Raw genomic sequence first — 21,736 nt, forward strand, 5'->3', positions numbered from 1 at the left:
TGCTTTTTCTTAACTGAAAGAAAAAAAATAAAGAACGCAAAAAATGTTAAAAAAAAAGAAAGAAAAAACAGAAGATAATTGACATTGTCATCAGTAAAAATAATTTATGGAGGGCTATCTTCTTTTCTTCACTAGGATTAGCAGAAAGTAGGCATGACAGGAATTAGAAACAAGGTCAGACCTTGGATGGAACTGCAAATATTCCAGCTATCCTTGGAATAAGAATAAATGTGAGTAGTTCTGGCCAGTGCCCTAGGAACACATCAGTTAGATTGTTTTCCAGAAATTCCACAGATCTGTGGCAGTGTCTTCATCACCTTAGAAACAAGAGCAAACAATGTTGCTATTTGTTTAAATGCTACCCCTGATAAGTGTTATGAAGAAGGTCAAGATAAACTGCGTGATCAGAATTATGCATAAATATCTGGTCAAGGTCACCATACAACTATTCTTCAAAATACAACCTGTTGTTTTCATGAATTTGTTTATTTCTGGAAATACTAACCTTGAACACCAACATATATTTGCTTAGAAAGTATAAGGAAAAAAAGGATTCAAGGAATACTTAATTTAAGGAACACTGTAGAGAGATTTTTAAACTACATTTTAAGATGTAGAAAAAAATAGCTGGGCATGATGTTTCCTGCTTGTAATCACTGAAGAGGTTCAGCACTGAAAAGGTTGAAGCCTGAGCCACAGAGAAAGATATGGTCTCAAAACAACAATGAAAGTTGCTGATTAACTATTACCTTAAGTCTTTATACAGATTTTTTTTATAGAATACACACAAAGTTTGTGATATTTACTCATTTTTAGAATAATTTGTATCAGCACAAGAGACCTATGGTAAGAATTAATATCAAAGAGCATTTATTTCCCCTTTACCACATACTGTTTTTGTTTCTCTGGCTCCAGGGAAAATATTTGAAGACCTTTGAAAGATGAGGAAGGAAAGTCAGCAATTTCTATAGTCATCAAATACCTCAGTTACTCAAAGGTATTCAGACTTCAACTCAATTCTTGAATTCTGTTTACAATGTATGCCTTAAAGAATGAACCAATCATATCTTGTTTCTTTGTAAAAGAGGAAAAGCTGGCTCTGAAAAGAAATTTGTGATATCAAAATCATATACAACTAAAAACTAAAAGTTGGATAAACATTGAACAGTCAGGCATGGTGACACATATCTAGAATCCCAATAGTCTGCAGGCTGAAGTCAGTGGTTTGAGGATAGCCTAGGTATGTGAGACCCTTTGGCAAAGAAAACAGGATGGCTGCATCATTACACATGTTCTTCCAGAGGCAACCCAATGAGGCCCAACGAACCCTTTCCCAATCAGAGAGAAAACAGACTCTTCCTCACATTTGATCACTGGCCATCTTCTCTGCTGAAACCTTGTATCCTCACCATATCCTGCTTTCAAAGCCACCAACCCCCACTACTTATCTCCATCACAGTGGGCTCTCTGCTTTCCCAGTTTTCTCTTCCTTTTGTTCTTCTGTCTGCCTTGTGTCTCCTGTGCTTCTTGGCTTTCATGCCCCAAAGGCAGTATTTTGTGAGCCTCTCCAGCACACCATAATAATATTTTCCCTTTATTTTGTTTTTCAATTTTTAACTGATAAAACAGATGGAACGAAATCCTTGTTTAAACTTTCTGCACTGTGCAGACCTTTTCACTGATTTAAGAATTCAAGGGAACATCATTGCTCTGAAAGGTTTTGTTGCTGTGTCTCCATCTGGGATCAAAGGCATCCTGATGTGATGGGTTTGACATAGAGCAGTGTAGCTCACATGGAACTATATTTCCTGGCATTTCCTTCCTTGCACAATCTTAATCAGCACAGCCTATGAGAAGCATTTTTCACACACAGTCAGAAATAAACGATTGGCCTTATTCCCTTATCCTCAGGAATCTACCACAGGGCCTGGTACATCATATGCAATGCTGTGCTCATTTGCTGGCCTATGGGTTGAAGAGGAGGCAGCAGCTTGAACCCGCAGCATCACCAACTCCTGCTAGAATCACACCTTTGGCATCATTTCACCCTGAGACAAGTGCATATTGAGGGGCTTCAGGATGTCCTGTTTATTACTGGAAGCTGGAAGCTTAGAACTTCCAAGAGCAGCAGGATCAGCAAGATGCCTTTCATTTCCAAACTCAGGAACATCACTTTCCTAGCTGGATGGAGGAACTCTGATTTGTTTACCACGTCACTTCCTGATTGCATCTTGTGAAGTGGGGATAATACCTGCCACAGGGGAGGTAACAGTATGTCTGAAAATTCACCTAAAAATTCAGTGAGATTGCTACTGAATCCATGTCTCTGGCATTGCCCTTCTAAAATGAATTTCAAATTGTGGTGTGTCTGGCTCCTCCTTCCCTTAAGAAAGAGGTACAATGTCACTGTTGCATCTCTATGTGGTTTGAAGGAAACTTGTATTTTACATCATTACAAGCTACCACTACTCCCTCACTAACAAGCTACCTGAAAACCTGTCCATTTTTAGTGGGGCTCATAACAAAAGTAGATTTTTGCCCCAGGCACAGCTGTGGTACAAGCCAGTTGACTAATCATAAGCACTGACCCATAAATGAAATTTTCGCTTCCTTTGATCTCAGTTGCTCCAGAGGTCTTAGTTACTGAGAAGGGAAGGCTGGTGCCAGAGGAATACCACCAGAAAGTGAGAGACAGGCACCAGATATCCTTATACTTCGTACATAAACGAATCATCTGTATCAGTGAAAATGAGAATTCCAAATATTAAGGGAAATTGAGTTTCTATTATACAGTAGAAACAAACACTATGTCTGGATTAGATAATGCCCTGGGGAATCCATTGGAAGGCTTTGGTTTTGGTTTTTGGTTTGGGTTTGTCAGATAGGGGTTTGAACTCAGTGCCTGGGCACTGTCCCTGACCACTTTTTCTCAAGGCTATTGCTCTACCACTTGAACCTCAGTGCCACTTCCAGTTTTCTAGAGGTTAACTGGAGATAAGAGTCTCACAGACTTTCCTGCCCTGTCTGGATTTGAACCATGATCTTCAGAGTTTACCCTCCTGAGTAGCTAGGATTATAGATGTGAGGCACCAGCACCTGGTTTTTATTGGAGGTGGTTTTTTTTGTTTGTTTGTTCTTTGTTTTTTTTTTGCCATTCCTGGGCCTGAATTCAGGACCAGAGTACAAATACACTTTTGTGCGGGGGAGGAGAGGAATGGGGAGAGTCAGTCATGGGGCTTGAACTCAGGGCCTAGGTGCAGTTCCTTGTGCATTTTCAAGGCTAGAGCTCTACCACTTGAGCCACAGCACCACTTCCAGCTTTTTCTATGTATGTGGTACCAAGGACTCAAATCCGGGTCTTTGTGCATGCTAGGCAAGCACTCTACCACTAGGCCAAACTCCCGGCCCTCCATTGCAGTTTTTAAGGCAACTAAAACACCCCTAATGGTTTGGTTCAAGAACTTTTGGAGAATGAAAAACTTCTGCCAATTTAGCTCAATACTTAAGCTATTTCACATTTAGATTGAAATGTGATTCTGCTGGAAGAGAAATGAACATCACCGAAAGACAAAGCAATTGGTTAAATTCATGAAGGGAAGGGTCAGTGTAATTCCAGCTGTATAGGGATAGTGATAATGTTAGGCACATGCATGATTTTCCTTTGGCTGTTATTTGGAAGTCAAGAATCATTCAAAGGGATGGACTTTAGGGTAGGTACTGATAGCTTTCCCCTGTATTCCTAACTACTCAGGAGGCTGAGATCTGAGGCTCATGATTCAAAGGCAGACTAGGCAGGAAAATCCATGAAACTCTTATTTCCAGTTAACCAGTAGGGGGAAAAAAGGTAAGTAGAGCATTGGCTTACAGTGGTAGAGCTCTAGCCTTGAGAAAAAGAGCCCAGGAACTGCACCCAGGCCCTGAGTTCAAGCCCCATGACCGACCCCCCCAAAAAACTGTATTTATAGGCTAAATTGATAGAAAGCTAGGTTTTGTCTTACAGTAACTTGACTAAGCTGAACCTTTCATTCATAGCCCTTCCCTCCCATAAGGTTAAGAGTGAACATGGACCAAAGAAATACACTGTAGGACATCTGGAAGAGCAAATACGTTCTTCCGGAAGTGGGTCCAGGGAAGGCCACGTGGCTGTACCACCCAGATTTGTCAGCTGACCCACGTGGTGGAGTGGGGCAGCCACTGAGTCCCCAGGGATTGACTCCTGCAGGATCCAATGACTCAGTTTCTCTGGCTCCTAAACCCAGTGCATGTTTAGCTTCCAGACTAGGGCCTACAGTTTCTCTTGCACAATAGGATAGAAGTTAGAGGCTTGGAGGCACAAATAAGAGTTCCTGTGTTCATTGCGGTTTTCAGCTTAGCTTCGATGATCTTGTTTTTCCTTATTTCTGTCACTTCATGTCCATCTGATCCCTTCCAACTGCCTTCTCAACAGAAACAACAGCCAGCTCCCACAATGTTTTTGAGGTGCTGAGAACCAATCACAGAGATTGCATACCACAGAGATTGCTCTACCACACAGCGACATCCTCTCCCTGGGTTTTATTGTGATCAGAGTCCCATGATGCAGCCCAGCCTGGCTGGAACTCATGAACTCCCCCATCTGTTTTCCAAATAATGGTATTACAGGGGCGTGGACACACCTCGCTTTTCCACAATTATTTTATAAGATGAATTCCCTACAATAAACTTCTTATATGTTTACATTTTCCAGTGTACTTGCTTCTCCGGTGCTCCAGAATGAGAAAAGTCTGGTTGTTAGATACGCAGTGCTTCTTTACAATATGTGCAAACATTCAGAAAGTGTTTCAAAAGGTAGCGGAAAGTGTGAGCTGACGTCCTTGTCAAACATCTGACAAATGGACTTAAAGGCACACTATCCCAAATGATTCTTGATTTTAAGCTGTGCCATGTTGTCAAATGTCAAAAAAAAAAATCTCCTTCAGGAATTTGCAGATTTCTTAGCTGAAGTAGATAGAATAGATCTGAAGGGAGTCCCATCTGTCTTAAAATTACCTTCTCATGTACATTCACCACCTGCCATTATATGATGCAATTCTGTAGAAATTCAGTTCAGAAACATAAAGGCAAGTCATTTTAAGAAGCTACTAAGCTTATATGTAGGAAGTGAGAGTTGACACACCGTCATATACTTTTAAGCCTGTTGCAGAAACGGAACTCGAGAGTAATCAGAAATTGGCTAAAAATTAGATCTCAAGTTATACTCAGGATAATAAAGACAACTTGGCAAGAACATAGACATAGTTCTACAGGAAGGAGGCACTTTTCCAGTAAAAGATAGATTGTCATGTCTGTAATAGCCAGCACAGATTTTCATATGTGACTGGACATATGTATTAAGCTTTCTCAATACACCTTCCTGCCTAGTATGCTGTTATATATCTTTCAAAAAACCCACCTGTCTTATGTGATAATTTTGTTCATTGTTTAGCTAATTATCACTTTTTGTTCTTACAAGAAAAATCTGATTAATTCTGTATGCAATTCATATTTGGTGTATATGCTTCTTCTACTTGAATTTAATTAAAAATTTGATACACATTCCCTTACAATAAGTTCAATCTGTACCAAGAAATTACAGCAGATCAATAGTCCCATCCAACTTTTTCACTCAAAGAAAAACTTACGGGTTTTAGATGACTGCAAAATGATCATGATAATGCAAATGATAATGAGTTTTAGTACTTGAAGATAGAAGTAAAATTAATGAAGCATTATCACATATCCTTTCCTTTTCTTTCTCTTCACAAATAAAATGTTATGCTTGGTAGGACATGAATTTCTGGTTACAGTAATCAGTTCTTTCTATTTTCGAGGCAGAGAGACATAACTACAAATTATCCAGCAAGGCAGTTTCCATGTGCGCTCAATCAACAGTTACCGAACACTAATCCTCACTTCCAAACACAGATGCCAAGATTATGGTATGGCTGGGCAGTTGATAGTGATACGTAAACCCTGTGTTATTCGTGGGGCTGTTCCCTTCAGGAGTATGCATATATTATCATCAGACAAGTTAACAGGCAGATTTGAGAAGAGGGAGAAGAAAGGAAAGAGGAAGAAGAAGGAGAAAGGAGGAAGGAAGAAGAGTGTATGGAGAATCACACTGTGACTAAGATCTAAGAAAGAGAAAGTAGAGGTCCCAGATCTCCACTCATGTCTGTTGTGCCTAGCTGAAGGTCATGATCTTGAGTCGCCACCTAACTGCCCAACAGCCAACTCCCACTGCACCCACAAATACTACTTGTGTGGGGTGCTAAGAAGCAGTGAGCATTGCTTCTTAGTCTCCCATAAAGGATCACCTTCTGCTTACTGTGAATGCCAAACAGTTTCCAAAGCAGAAGTTCCCAAGGCTTTCAGAGAAATTTCTCTCCATTCTGTTGGTCTTCAAAAAGATAGACAGCCAAAATAATGCCCTAAATAAATATGTTTCTGCCTAGGTTTAATTCATGTGCTTTCATATTCCAGCTGTGCAGAAATAATCAACTAATGAAATGTTTGTGTATACATTATTTTATTTGTTCTTACAAGGTTCCTTCATGGTAGTCAGATAAGATTTATGGGTTTTTTTTTTCCAAATTCTAAATGTAGAACCAAGCTAGTTATAACTATAGTCACAATTAAAATCTGCTCACATCTTTTATTTTAAAGGTCTTTCTGATACCATGTAGATCTCAACACCAAGCTATCCTTCAGCTATCTTCCACAAATTATAATCAAACTAGAGTTTCCAGAAGCCAAACACAGATAATGACCAAATATGATGCCTGAGCAGTACTAACTGCAGCCTATTTAAACTCAGCCACCAAGCGTTTCATACATACACAGTAAATTCAGGAAGCTTCTCTGAGGTGGGAGTTTTACCTAGTTTATAGGGGGGAATGAAAACTCGAAGTAGCATAATAAGTCCCAAGAAAGAAAACAGGAAACAGTGAAATCTGATGACTCTTCACTTTAGACTCTCAATAGGTTAGGGATTATCAAAGTGCTGTCTGTGAGCTACCTGTCTTAGAACCACCTGGGTGAAGGTAAAAGCAGACAATTCTTGGCTCTTGTCACATACCTGTAGAAACAGTGTACAGTTCCTGGAGTCTGCTTTGGCAAAGTTCTTAGGCTAATGTTATGCAAACTATTATTTTGCGAAAAATTGCTGACCAAGTTCATTCCCATGGGACAAAAAAAAAAACACCTGCTACCGAGGTACCATAGGAGATTTAAATAGCTGTCATAAAAGTACACAAACTATCAGGATTTAATACAAACTACCCATAGCTAAAATGAGATCAGCTAGAAACACATTATTGGACTGATTTCATTGTGTTCACATGATACCATTGGACTTATTGCCATCTTCTTTTACTCATCAATAAAGTACACATAATACTTGAACGTTCTAAACTGGTGAGAGTTGCCTCAGTGGTAGCAATAAATGTGTTGATGAATCCAACCAGAAGGTAATAAAAGGAAGGATTACAGAGAAGGCTCCTGAGCATCATGTCTCATTCCCTGAGAAGGTTGTCACCTGCGTTTCCATTAGAAGCAGTTATTCAAACACAGAAATAATAGCCCTGACTCAAACTTGGCAGCAGGTTAGAATAAGTCAGCATATTTCAAGATAAATAGGTCACACAGCCTACAAAACTTTTACTTTGACTGGGAACCCCAGAGCAGAAGCTGTCTTGACCTGCCCAGTTCTGCTAAGTCTTTGTCCTGTGATTAGATAATTAGTGAGAACATGGAAACAATGCTAGAACTACAGTCTCACCAGCTGATCTTGGCTGAGGAGGGAAATATATATACATATATATATATATATATTCATGTGCGTGTACCTATATATTATTACCTCTCTCTTAATAGTAGCTGTGAATAACTATAATAGAATATGACTAGTAATTTCAACAGCACATGAATCCTGAAATTATTTCTTGCAAGGATTAAAAGAGCTCTAGATTAAGAACTCTTACTTTAAAAGTTGTAATTTATGTTTCAACCACTCATTATAAAACTCAAACTAGAGCTGAGAGAAATTATCCAAGGTCAAGGGAAAAATAGATTACTCTTTCAAATAAATTATGTCTTTCCTGAAATTAGAAATTACTTTAACTCCTACTCTGCCTTTCCTTTCTATTCTCAAATCTATGAAAAGAAACACATCTAGTAAGCTCAAATAATAATTCTTGAAAGGCAGCTGCATTTTTGTGAGCCCTATATTCAATTTTTCTATTTCAAAAAATTCCTTTTGAAAAAAGAAAAAACTATTTTTTGTGCCAGTCCTGGGGCTTGAACTCAGGGGCTGGGTATTGTCTCTGAGCCTCTTTCTGTTCAAGGCTAATATTCTGCTGCTCTATCACTTGAGTCACAGTGTCACTTCTGGCTTTTTCTGTTTATGTGATACTGAGGAATCTTACCTAGGGCTTCATGCCTGCTAGGCAAGTACTTCAACTAGGCCCCACTCCCAGCTTGTTTCCCTTTTTTAACCTATGTGCTGCTACATTAAATTTCAAATATTTAAATTATTCCTTTAAAGTGTGCATGTTACCCTCAGCTTAATTTTAATTATGTTCTAAAATCTATGTGCCAGTGATTGTATATAGAGATTCCCTTCTTGAATATTTGTTTGTTAAACATGACATTTGAAATATGATGTAAAAATCAATGTTAATTTTTAATTTTTTAAGATTTTTAATATTTTAGTATATGTGTATACTTGCCATATATATATATATATATATATATATATATATATATATATATATTTGCCAGTACTGGGCTTGAGCTCAGGGTCTGAACTCTGTCCTTGGACATTGTCAAGGCTAGAGTTCTACAACTTGAGCCTCAGCACCACTTCTGGCTTTTTTCTATGTATGTGGTACCGAGGAATCAAACCTGGATCTTCGTACATGCTAGGCACGCATTCTACCACTAGGCCAAACTCCCGGCAAATAAATTCTTTAATAAAAAATCATATTACAAAAAAAGTGTGCATGTTATGTAAATTGATCTCCCTTTCTTTTTAGTCAACACTAGTGTATCTAGTCCTCACAGAGAACAAGTTCTCTTGCTTTTCTCTCCATAAGTCTAATTACTGCCTTAAAAAGAGACAATGTTGGAGTTTAGCTTTTGTTCTTGACTTCTACTATTTGTGGCATTGGCTGGTACCCAAGGAATAGACTATCTCTTATTCCAGTCCTTCCATCAGGAGAAACTGGCACGTGTTACTAGAATCAGTAGCTACAAAAATGGTGGGGAAGAGCAACTCCTCTGAACCAGTTTGTTCCATCTATCTATCTATCCTCTTCTGAAAACTCAGGTATTCTAAGGATACCAAGAACCATCATTGGAAACAGTAAGACCTTACATTCTATAATCTGTCTGCTTTTGATGTTGTTTTATGGAAAACACAATGAGGGATATGTTTGGTCTACATCAGCCTTTCCTTTTTCTTTTTATTCTGTTTTACGGTAACATTATAAACATTTCCACACCAAAAGTAGCAGCAGATAATAGAAAGAACTTGGCATGTACTCTGGTTTTTACAAAAGCACATGAACTACCTTGATGATCAGATGAATCAAGAAAACCCTGTTTGTTGAGTATTTCATACAAGAGCTTTAATAAAATAAGCTCAGATCTGAGGCTGCTTTCTTGACAATAATGAATCACTGATTTAAAAAAAAGCATGAGAACTCAGCCAACAGACTTAATTATATATTATTACTCAAGATAATGGCAACATTTTAGGTATAAATTAAACCTTTTGTGGTAGAGACTTGCATCATTTTGGAATGTAAGTTGGTACAATGATTTTTTTGTTAATCTAAGGACAAAACACTCGAGGTTTTTTGTTCATTTAAGAGAAGTTACAAAAGGACATTGTATTCACTTTTTAAGACTTTGGGAGTGGAAAGGGATTTTTTTTTTTCTTTTTGAAGGCAGAAGAGAGTTTTTATAAAAAGGTAAATAGTAATGGTCACATTAAGAGAGAATCAAGCACATCATCAGAAATGGCTCAGAACCATGTAATTATAGCTGGGAATCAGATCCAAGGAATCAAGGAATCATGTGACATAACCTCTGACTGTAGCAGAACTTAAGCCAGGCATTTTTCTAAAGTAGGACCAAATTACCTCCCAGAGTCAAGACTCCAACTTGCCATATCTCCACAAGATATCTATTCTAATGCAGGAGCATGATGCAAAGGTGAAAGAAAAGAGCTTTCAACTCCAGGAAAATGGTACCAAAATTTTTCTTTCCTTAACTCCCTTGCAAAATGCAACTGAGAGAGAGGAGGAAAAAAAGAACTTTGGGGCCCAGAGTTTGGCCTAGTGGTAAAGTGCTTGCCCAGCAAGCACAAAGACCAGGGTTCAATTCCTCGGTACCGCAGATATAGAAAAAGCGGGAACTGGTGCTGTGGCTCAAGTGGTAGAGCTCTGGCCTTGAGAAAACTCAAGGACAGTGCTCAGGCCCTGAGTTCAAGCCCCAGGACTGGAAAGGAAAAAAAAAACAAACAAACCTTGAAAACCTTGATGCTAAAGACTTGTAAAAATAAGGAAATCATGAGACGTGTCATTGGTAACAAAAGTTCTATCTAGCTTCCAAGTTCTCTGAGGCACCAAATATTCCATGCTCTTTTAAAAAAAGAAATCAGCCCACAATATGTGAGAAAATGAACTATGTAGTTTGTGGGCAGGAATGGGAGAGGGAAACAGGGAAAGCAAAGGAAGGAGTGACATTATCCACAAAAAGAAATGTACTCATGACCCTGACTTATGAAATGTAACCCCTCTATACAACATCCAAAGGCACATTAGTTCAGTCCACATTGTGTTTCTATTTCAAGTTGAATTTGCTGAAAGTCAGATTTCAAATACTACTTCAACACCAAGAGCCCAGGTGCTAAGTGACATCTCTAATCAATGGCTTAGAGTCCAATCTACTTCAAGTATGGACAAGACCCTGCATGCTCCTTAAATACATAAGGACTTGAATACAAGCAGACTCAAATCATCACATTTACTTTTTCTTTGAGTTTTGCCATTAGTGTTTATTGGAAAACAGATTTATACATTCATATCCATTTTCTTTAGGTTCTTAGATAGTGCTCATCTGGAGTTGACACTTTCTTCTGTTAACTTGTTTTTATCTGTTTCATCACAGGTAGACTATGGCCACTTATAACCAATCAAAATTTTTAAAAAATTGAGGCAAGGTTATGCAGTGTATGTAGCTCAAGTTGACCTGGAGCTCTCCATGCTTTTGTCTCAGCTCCCAGATGCCAGGATTACAGTCATACACTACCTGACCCATCTAATTTCATCATTTATATAGTCAATTCTTTGTTCATATTTATTGCATCAGTGAAGTAGGGATCCTTCTTCTTTAAAGACCATTTATTTTCCATCATAAGCTAGGCTACTCACTTGCAGTGAAAGATAAAGATTAATGAGAAGTAGGAAGTACTTAGTAATATTAACACCAACAAAGAGTCCTGGTCAGACATCACCAAGCTACATTCACCATACATTCCTCCCAGGCCTGACATAACAAAGAAAATACACAGAGGGAATGCAACAAATTGTTTTATCATTTGTAACCTGTGATGTTGCGATTGGCAGAGAGCAAAAGAAGGGAACGAATGAGTCTTTGTCTGGTCTACCTACCCATGTGAACAAAGTGAAGATTTCTCTCCACTAGTCTTTTCTCCTAGATCTATTTCTCAATGTTAATTATTCTTCTTGTGTGTCTCCAATGTCTACCATGACGTTTTCTCATGACTGTTCTAGCTTCAATGACCAAGTAAACACTCCAGGTTTCTTCTTTTTCTGTTCCAATTAGATTAAGGACAACTAATTACTATTTTCTAATTAGTAGGATCTACTTTCCTATATTGTTTAATTTCAGCTATTCGTTCCAAAAGTACCTTCACCAGCACCAATAACTGCAATTTCTGTAAGCATTCCTAACCAAGCAGAAAGACTTTTTCCATATTTGAGTGTATCTTTGTTTGGCTCTTCAGGTCAAGGCTACTGCCCTGTCCCTTGAGCCACAGCTCCACTTCCGGTTCTCTAGTGGTTATTTAGAGATAAGAGTCTCATGGACTTTGTGCCTGGTCTGGCTTTGAACCAAGATCCTCAGATCTCAGCCTTCTGAGAAGCTAGGATTACAGGTGTGAGCCACCATGCCCAGCTTTGGCTTCTTTTTTCTATCTTATTCATGTTCTGTTATTCTCATTTCAGTTGTTAGGCCCCAAACTTGACAAAGCATTATAATGAATGAATATAAAAACATCTTTACTCACTGATATGAAACACTTATCTCTAGAAAGGGTATTTCTTTTTTTTTTTTTTTTACCATTTTTTATTGTAATTAGTAAAAGGGTTACATGATATTTGCCAGATAGAAGGTGCATTAATTCACATACATTGATACCCTTAGAAAGGGTATTTCTTAGCTATTGTTTCTGCATATATTCTTAAATTATGATTTTTTATTTTAGCCATGGCTGCTAATTTCTGTATGGGTAGAGACACACTGTAGATCTAGTTCAAATTGGGTCTTGCTAACATTTTGCCTGGGCTGACCTCAAATTTCCATCTTCCTGATCTCTGCCTCCCAAATTTGCAGGATTGTAAGCATCAACCACTACATCCAGTTGAATTTAATTACTTGTCACAGATGAAAGGACTTTGTACTTTCTAATGAATTCTAAAAGGAAGGTTGACCTTTACTACATGGCAAAATTTGCAGAAAAAAACCACAAAATTGATATTAAAAACTTATTCTAATATGTTTTATTTACTTTACGTGATAATACTTTTCTACACTGGACCTGAAAAACAGTCCTAAACTCTTCATTTCAGTGTTGAATGGGGTGGAGATAACTTAAGACAGACATATATTAAAATGACTAGGTGACATTGGAAACAGACCATGGAAGTAATCTGCTCATAAAGTAGTTAACATATACCCAGGAACACAAAATCAGTTTTAGAACAACTGCGTGTAAAGTGATTGTTCTTTTGTGTTGAGACTTTGTTTTTATTAACTTTCAGATTTATGTAGCAACTATTAGATATAAATGTCCAAGAAGGTAATGGTAAAATAATGTTTGAATAAAGATCTAATTCTTAGTAGACATTTGGCACTTCACTGCATCTCTTCTAAAACACTTTTGTAAACTATCCCATTCACAAGCATCAGGGTGTTAGCTATAAGCCGTTAAAGATGATATTATTATCAGCCAGGCTGCAGTGGCTCATGACTGTAATTGTAGCTACTCCAGAGGCTGAGATCTGGAGGACCAAGATTTGAAGCTAGCCTGGACAGAAAAAAATCTGAAAAACTTTATCTCCAGATTAACTAGCAAAAAATCAGGCGGAAGGCAGCGCTCAAGTTGGTAGAGCACCAGCCAAGCAAGCTCTGGTTCCTGAGTTCATAACCTTGGTACTGGAAAAAGAAGAAGAAGAAGAAGAAGAAGAAGAAGAAGAAGAAGAAGAAGAAGAAGAAGAAGAAGAAGAAGAAGAAGAAGAAGAAGAAGAGGAGGAGGAAGAAGAAGAGGAAAAGGAGAAGAAGAAGAAGAGGAAGAAGAAGAAGAAAGATGCATGATATTGCAGATTGGTCAGTGAAGATTGGAATCTACAAATATTACTTTAGTCTTTGACTTTGTGTTTTCAGAAATACTGCCAAAATGATATAAACATAACCATTCTTTGTGCTAGTTAGGTTTGTAGAAGCAAGTGATACATTTTGATATTCACAGTTAGGAATTACAATATAATAATAATAGCCTAAAGTTTACTACCCATCTAAATCTGAATACCATGACCAATGGAAAGGGGAGATTTAAATCACCTGAGAATGGACAACAATTTAAGGATGCATTAGATAGACTGCCGAAATTCCATTTGATCATTACAAGCCTTGCTTCATAAAATATTCCCTCCTATCTGCCAAACCTTAGAACAACCCTTGTAAAAAACCCTTGTAAATATGGCACAGATAAACAATGACAATCTTGCATAACAAGGGGTCCTTGCCAAATGGGAGTAAAACAAGACTGGGAGCTGCCTCCCTCTTCGAAATGTGTTCCAGGCCCAGCAAGCCTGAAGCGCCATCATTCACACAGTGGTCTGGCTCCCGGCAGAAGTTCAGGTTTATGTCGACTACCGAAAGGTGAGCTGTGCTGCAGGCCTTGCACCCAGAAGCTATCTCACTTCCTCTTGCTAACATCATCAGTCACCGTGGGATAGTGCTGTGGGCAAAGATTCTGTCATCATTACCATGTATACCATCGTATATCACATCTCACTGGCGCTCAGTAAATGTTAGTGCAACCAAATTGCTTCATCATTTCTAGACGAGTGTTATAAGGAGTTACTTATTCCTTAAGCAGAATGGACAGTGCATAGTGAAAGTTACACAGAAGTTGGGTGTGGTGATTACAGTCACGTCTGGAATTCTAGCATTCTAGATGTTGGTGGAAGAGGAGAGGGAGAGGGGGAAATGAAGGGGAGGGGAATGACAAGGGGGAGGAGGAAGAGGAAGAAGAACTAGAAGGAGAAGGAGGACAAGGGGGAAGAAGAAGAGGAGGGAGGAGTAGAGGAAGAGGAAGGGAGGGAAAGGAGCACAAGTGGGAAGTAAAGAAGGAAAGGGGACCAGGGAGGAGGGTGGGGGAGAAAGAGGAAAAAAAGGGCAAAAAGAAGGGAGGAGGGCAAAAGGCAGAGGAGCAAGAAGAAAAAAAGAAAAACATTTTCTCCTCAAAAGAGTCCATTTCACTCAGTTGCACTATACCAAAAATGGGCAAAGAACACAACCATTGGAGTAAAAGTTATTGATTACTATTGTATATTTGTGTTCCAAAATGGGTATTATGTAAGTGCAAGGAAGTCACAGTAATCAGAAAATTCATAAGCCTCTATTGAGCATACTTCTCAAAGAGAGATTCCAAAAAACAATACTGTGACTCCGAAAGCCCATTTCTCAGCACCATTTGTTACTAGATATATAAAACATAATGTAATTTCTCTATAGGCATATTTCTCAGTAAATTATCCGATCTTTCTAAGCCTCAATTTCTTCTAAAATCAAGATAGGTTATGCTACCTTTCTCATGGTTGTTATGGGTACTAAATGACTTAATTTGGCCAGGCACTGGATTTTCATTCTTGCAACCCTAGCAACTCGGGAAACTAAGATCTATGGATCACAGTTCAAAGCCATCCTAGCAGGAAAGTCTGCAACTCTTAGCTCCAAGAAACCAGTAGAAAACTGGAAATGGGGCCGTGGCTAGCCTTAATCAAAAAAGCTCAGGGACAGTCCCTGGGCCCTGAGTTCAAACCCTACAACTGAAAAAATAAAGTTAATTTTGTAAAATGTTAAGAACAGGTCCAACACTCACATGAAGAACTATGTAAATATTTGTTAAATAAGTAAATAAAAAATGAGCCAAAATCTAGGAAGAAAGCACCACTATATTATACCACAAAAGCTTGGAGAATGGAGTCAGACTCAAAGGCAAGAGATACTTACATCAATCTTAAATTTTTATTTTCTTTAAAATGTATGCTGTTTTATATTTGGTATGATTATTTAATTACTAAATAACCATGCTACTGAATTAAATCAGCTATTAACCTTTTTATCTCTCTTTTAAAAGAATTATTTTTTAAAGTTTTTTTTATTAAATCAAATTTGAAAAAAATATGAGAATGCCTGAAGGCATGATTCCAGGAGTAGAATGTCTGCTTCATAAGTATAAGGACCTGAGTTCAATCCTTGATACCACCGAAAAAAGGTGAGGGGGAAGAGTAAATGGGAAAGTTGTGCAATGCTAGATAGCTCATTATCTACCTAGCTAACTTTTCTAACTACTAAGTATATCTTACACGTTCCAGGAACCCTGAGCATAAGCCATTAGACTTGACTGTGGTCTACAGCCTCCAGAAGGAGTCAAAGTTCACTAACACATGTCTTCATTCTCTAAGTTCATGTACACAATACCAGTCACCAAAAGGATATCACTTTAGGTATCACAGTCACTACTTAGCGGTTTACATAATACGAGACTAAAAACATTTCAAAGCATCTAGGTAAACCTCAATTCCTAGGTATTTGTGTACTTCAGTAAGAGAGAAATTTAGACCCTGTTTCCAATATATATTTTACCCTCTGTCACTAATCTTCTCTAAAACATTTATTTCTTCTTGCTGTTTAAGTTTCCATATGAAAACATAAATGGCACAAACATTTTTTATCAAGTCATGTAAGAATCATACACGTCATGGAATCAGATAAAATGATTCACATTGAAAATTGGTGAACAATATGATCTAAATCTGACTATTTTTTACATATTTTAGATGTTTTTAGATTCTAACTAATTTAGGTGATGAAATTAAATATGACAGTTCAATTTTGTAGCTATTTAACAAACCCTTGCTGTGTTGAGCACAATAAGAACATAAATCAACTCTGAAATCAAATTATAATTTTGTGGAAGTGCAACCTATAAGCATCTCATTATAAAAATGTAGACGACAACAACATGAAACAAATGAAATTGTTATTTATAGTAAAATAAGAGAACTGAAGATAAGCCAAGATAATAAAGCCATTTTTTTTTTTGCTTTTTGGTATAGTCTAAACCTAAAAGGGACACACACACACACACACACACACACACACACACACACATTGTGGTTGTATCTGTGGGAACATTTGGAAGGAGGAGGAAGAGGATGAGGAACAGGAATGATGGAAGGTGTATGAAAATGGCATAAAGAACTTCACTGAGAGCATTGAATAGTAGCTGAATAATAGTGGGTGGAGGGGCTAGGAAAGAGAGAGCAACCGAGAGGGATAATCTTACTCAAACCTAATATGTGCAAGGATGAAGTGACAATGAAGGAAGGGGTAACAATGTGCAATAAGAAATGTACTCATTACTTTATGAACTATAACCCCTCTGTACATCACCCTTACAATTAAATAAAATAAAACTGAGAGGGTCATATTTTTTGAGAAAAAAAAAAGGATGGCAGTATATGGTGAAATCCCTTTGTATAAATAATAGAAATCAGCTTTGCTGGGGGTAGAGATCAGCAGGAAGAGGAAGGAAGGTGAGCTGGCGGAAATACTTTGGGGACATGTGTGTAGACAGAACACAGAAACCTGTTAAATTGTTTTCAGAAGGAAGATGGGGATGAAGGAGAGTGATGAGATGTTTGATAGAGTATGATATATGGGATGTCTCAATGAAAACCCCTTTTTACAACTAATATACACAATAATAGGAATTTTTCTAAATTGAAGGCAATTAATACAATTTATATAACATTAATTATTTGTTGTACACAACAACCAAATTATATTTCAAATGAAATCCCCACAGACACAGGAATAGTCTAATGCAATGTAAGATTTAGTTTTAGGACCAATTGACACATTCCTTCCTATTAGCCGGTACTGTAAAAAAGCAATCTGAACACAACAATAGAGTCATTTCCAATATCTGGATCTATCAGGTTGATAATCTTGACAGAAATTTAGATTGCTTGGTTTATTAGAACTATTTTCTGGGCACAGACAGCTCATACCTTTAATCTTAGCTACTGAGGAAGCTGAAATCTGAGGATCAGGGTTCAAAGCCAGCCTGAGCAGGAAAATCCATAAGAGTGTCATCTCCAGTTCAAGTGGTAGAGTGTTGGCCTTCAGCACAAAGAGTTCAGGCAGAGTTCCCAGGCCCTGAGTTCAAGCCCCAAGACTAGAGAAAAAATCTTCTAATTTTAGGTCAAGAAATAGAAGAGATTAGACTCCATCTTTCTAAATTAAGAAAAATATGAAGACATCATTCCTTCTCTCAGTACAATGATTTTTGCATGAATGGTCAAGGCTTTCACTTCAGTGAATAAACATTTGACCTGGGAGAGGGTTACCTTGATCCCTTGTGATGGTGGAAAGCTTCTCCCTATGATGGTGGAAAGCTTTTTACTTGTGCTGTATCTGAATGCAAGCAACATAATGGTGCCAGCTCAGGAAATGGTATGTCAGCTAGTCTAACAAGTCTCATTGTCCCTGTAACATGGGGAGCAGCCTGTTTGCTTTGTCCATGCATAAACTCCATTTCCCCACGTCCCCTTTCATGGTGTCCTCACTGGGCACTCACAACCTTATGGACGTTAGTTTGTGACTACCAGACACCCACCCATCTTCAAGAAACACTGAAATGAACCTTTGATTTGATGTTAGCATGAAAAATACCAGTTAGCACATACTTTCCACCATCTTTAATCAAAACCAGCTGGCATCTCATGACAGCAGGTATCAGCAGAAGTATGTGTCCTCATTCCTGTGGCTTTCTCTCCCTTTGTTTCTCTTCAACTTTGCTTTTCAGTAGCATGTAGGATTTTTTTTTTAAGGCTGTTGTGATTTGTATTTCCAGAAGGAAGCCTGGCTTGGAGCAATAATCTTGGTAACCTGTGCTGCTCAAGCCAGGGTTGTGAGACTCAGAAAAGTTCATCACCACCAGCATCGTCAATGGCTGGCTTTCCTCCACGGGAGATCCTCTGACTCCTGCCAGCATCTCTAAAGAGGCGACAGCACAGAGCTCAGAGCAACATGCTGGTTCACCAAGACAGAGCAGTGAGAAAGAACTCTTGCTATTTCTCATTTATTTCTTAAGTATCTAAACAGCTGATGTTCTTCACTAAATTCTCAAAAGGGGAGCTTAAGAAATTCCCTCAAGAAGGTCCAGTGGCTCTATGTGTGCCCTAGGGGAAGAAAGGTTGTGATATGTCCAAGTCTCTCTCTTCTCTTCCTAAGCCTGTAGTCCATGCAAAGACACGCTTGCTTTTCACATGCTTCAATTTGTTAACTTAGGAAAATACCAAAAAGACAAGAGTCATACCCTCTGTCTTCCCTGGTAACTTTTGTTATCGTTCATCAAGAAACTTGCAATCACGGTTGGATATTTTAGCTAAAAAAGAATTAACAGTGTCTGAATAATTTTACTCTACAAATTCAAGCAAAGGAAACATTTATGTGAGATCTGGTGTATATTGCTTTTAAAATGCCTTTAAACACACACACACACACACACACACACACACACACACTTCAAGGTGCTGATGGCTCACACCTATAATCCTAGCTGCTGAGGAGGCTGAAGTCTGAGGACTAAAGTTTGAAGCCAGCCGGGGAAGAAACTTCTGTGCAACTTCATCTCTTATTAATCAGATTAAAACAAACAAACAAACAAAAAAAAAACACCAAGGAAAATGTTCAACTTTTTCTAACTCTGGAGGAAATCTTCACTTTGTTTCTCTCTGAAGATAATTCACTTTAACTTTCTCTCTATAAGACTAAGAGGCTGTAAAGGACATGGGAAGGTGACGTTGGGCTGTACCATGTGGCCCTGGACCTTTGAATGTCCATTATGCAAAAACCTTTTACCATCACTGAAGCGCCCCTGGGGCCAATCAGCTACAAACTGTATAGTTTCTTTTTTTTTTTTTTTTTTTTTTTTTGCCAGTCCTGTGCTTGAGCTCAGGGCTTGAGCACTGTCCTTGGACTTTCTCAAGGCTAGAGCTCTACCACTTGAGCCACAGCACCACTTCCGGCTTTTTTCTATGTATGTGGTACCAAGGAATCGAACCCGGGTCTTCGTGCATGCTAGGCAGGCACTTTAACCACTTAGGCCAAACTCCCGGCCTGTATAGTTTCTTTTTAAAATTACTTTTTTTTTGGGGGGGGGGTCAGTTGTGGGGCTCTATCCCTGAGCTCTTCAGCTCCAGGATACAGGCACTACCCCTGGAGCCACAGAGCCTTTTCTGGTGGTTAATTGGAGATAAGAGTCTCAAGGACTTTAGTGCCTGGGTTGGCTTTGAACAGCAATCTTCAGATCTCAGCCTCCTGAGTAGCTAGGATTATAGGTGTGAGCCACCATGCCTGGCTGAAGTTACTTTTTAAGACATTGTTGTTTTTTTTTTTTTTTTTAACTCACCGAGTACTAGTGACTCACATCTCTAATCATAGCTACTCAGGTGGCTGAGATGTAATAATCATAGTTTGAAGCCAGTCTGGGCAGAATAATTTGTGACACTCTTATTTCTAATGAACCTCCAAAAAGCCAGAAGTAGAGTTGTAACTCAAATGATAGAAGATGAGCCTTGAGCACAAAAGCTCAGGAACAGTGCCCAAGCCCTGTGATCAAGTGCCAGGACAAGCACATAAAAATATATAAATAAATTCTTTTAAACTTAAAGTGAATATACTGTTTGTAAGCCATATTACATACCAGGGTGCAAACTAACAGTAAAATATGAGGGAAAAAGCAACTGCTCATGTAGATCAAATCAGGAAGTGTCCCCCAAAAGTCACCTTCGGAAACTGAATGTAGTTTGCAGAAGTATCCTCTTTCCTCAGGACACAGAAAGCCTGTAATTCCTGTGTAATCCTCCAAATGGATCATCTTTCTTTTTATGACTTTATTTTGGACTTTTCTATGTGGCACTGCCAATGTCTTCAGCTTGGTATTTTGTTTTGGGTTTTCTTTTTTGGTTTGTAGTTGTTGTACTTTTTTTGTTTTCTTCCATCAGGGTTGGACTTCTGTGTTATCTTAGCACTGAATTTCATCTATCCTGTGTATTACCCACACAGACCAACAAACTCGACTGAGAGAATTCCAGACCCCTTGACTTCCATGTGGCAGCTAGCTTGTCAGGTCTCACTGGCTGATGATTCATCTGTCACCCTTGGAAGAGCATTGAAAGAAATGCATTGACAGACGGCACTTGGCTCCTTTTTTCAATCCTGGCATTGCCAAAGCTCAACTGAAGTCTGGGAAAAGCATTAGGCTTTCTCTTTAGTTTCTTCAGCAGAAAATGGGAATCCTCCTAGCACTAAGACACTGAACTTTGTTATCTTTGATGAGCACTTTGAAGATGAGAAGAGTTTATTTTGTTTAGCAGTATAAATTAATGGGGTCAGAAATACGACACACTGTGTGTTTGGTGATACTTCCTTGATTTTCTTGTTCTGCCTGAGCTATGGCTTATACATTCAAATTTATTTCACACTCTCATTGATCATTCAGTTTTTATTCTAGGTATTTCCATTCAAAATGCTTATTTTATAGAAAAAAGATAAGGTTTAAGAAAGTTGTTATATATCATGAGGCAGATGGTTACTTTAGTCACACAGGAAGACAGTTTGCATGTTTAATAATTCCATCTAAGTATTAGATGTCAATTTAAAAAGCTCAGTAAATAAGCAAGTTTGGACATCTGAGAGTCAAAATAGCAATCAGAATTCAGCCAACTCCTGAATGTTTCGTCTTTTATCAAGATCTGAGAATGGTGTGAGTAGTGTCTTAGATCTACTTGTGTATCACATGCATTGAAAATATATGCATTGTACTATGTCCAAATTGTTTATTTTAAATGCAATGAATAAATGAAATGAAACTTGTATGCCATATCAGCATACAAGCATTTTTATCAAGTTTACAATACCTCAACTAAGAGTCAGGACAAATAATATCAGCTATATACTTGAAGAAAATGTTTTAAAAACCTATCACAACCCTACAATACATGTTTAGGAAGTTACCAAAATTAGAATTACAAAATGAAGGAGGAAGAATTGGGTTTTTTTTGTTGATGTTAACTTTGGGTTTGAATTCCACAGACTTCTTAACCAAAAT

The sequence above is a fragment of the Megascapheus bottae genome, chromosome 8, assembly GCF_031878675.1.
Source record: "Megascapheus bottae isolate mThoBot1 chromosome 8, mThoBot2.hap1, whole genome shotgun sequence".
Classification (NCBI taxonomy): Eukaryota; Metazoa; Chordata; class Mammalia; order Rodentia; family Geomyidae; genus Megascapheus; species Megascapheus bottae.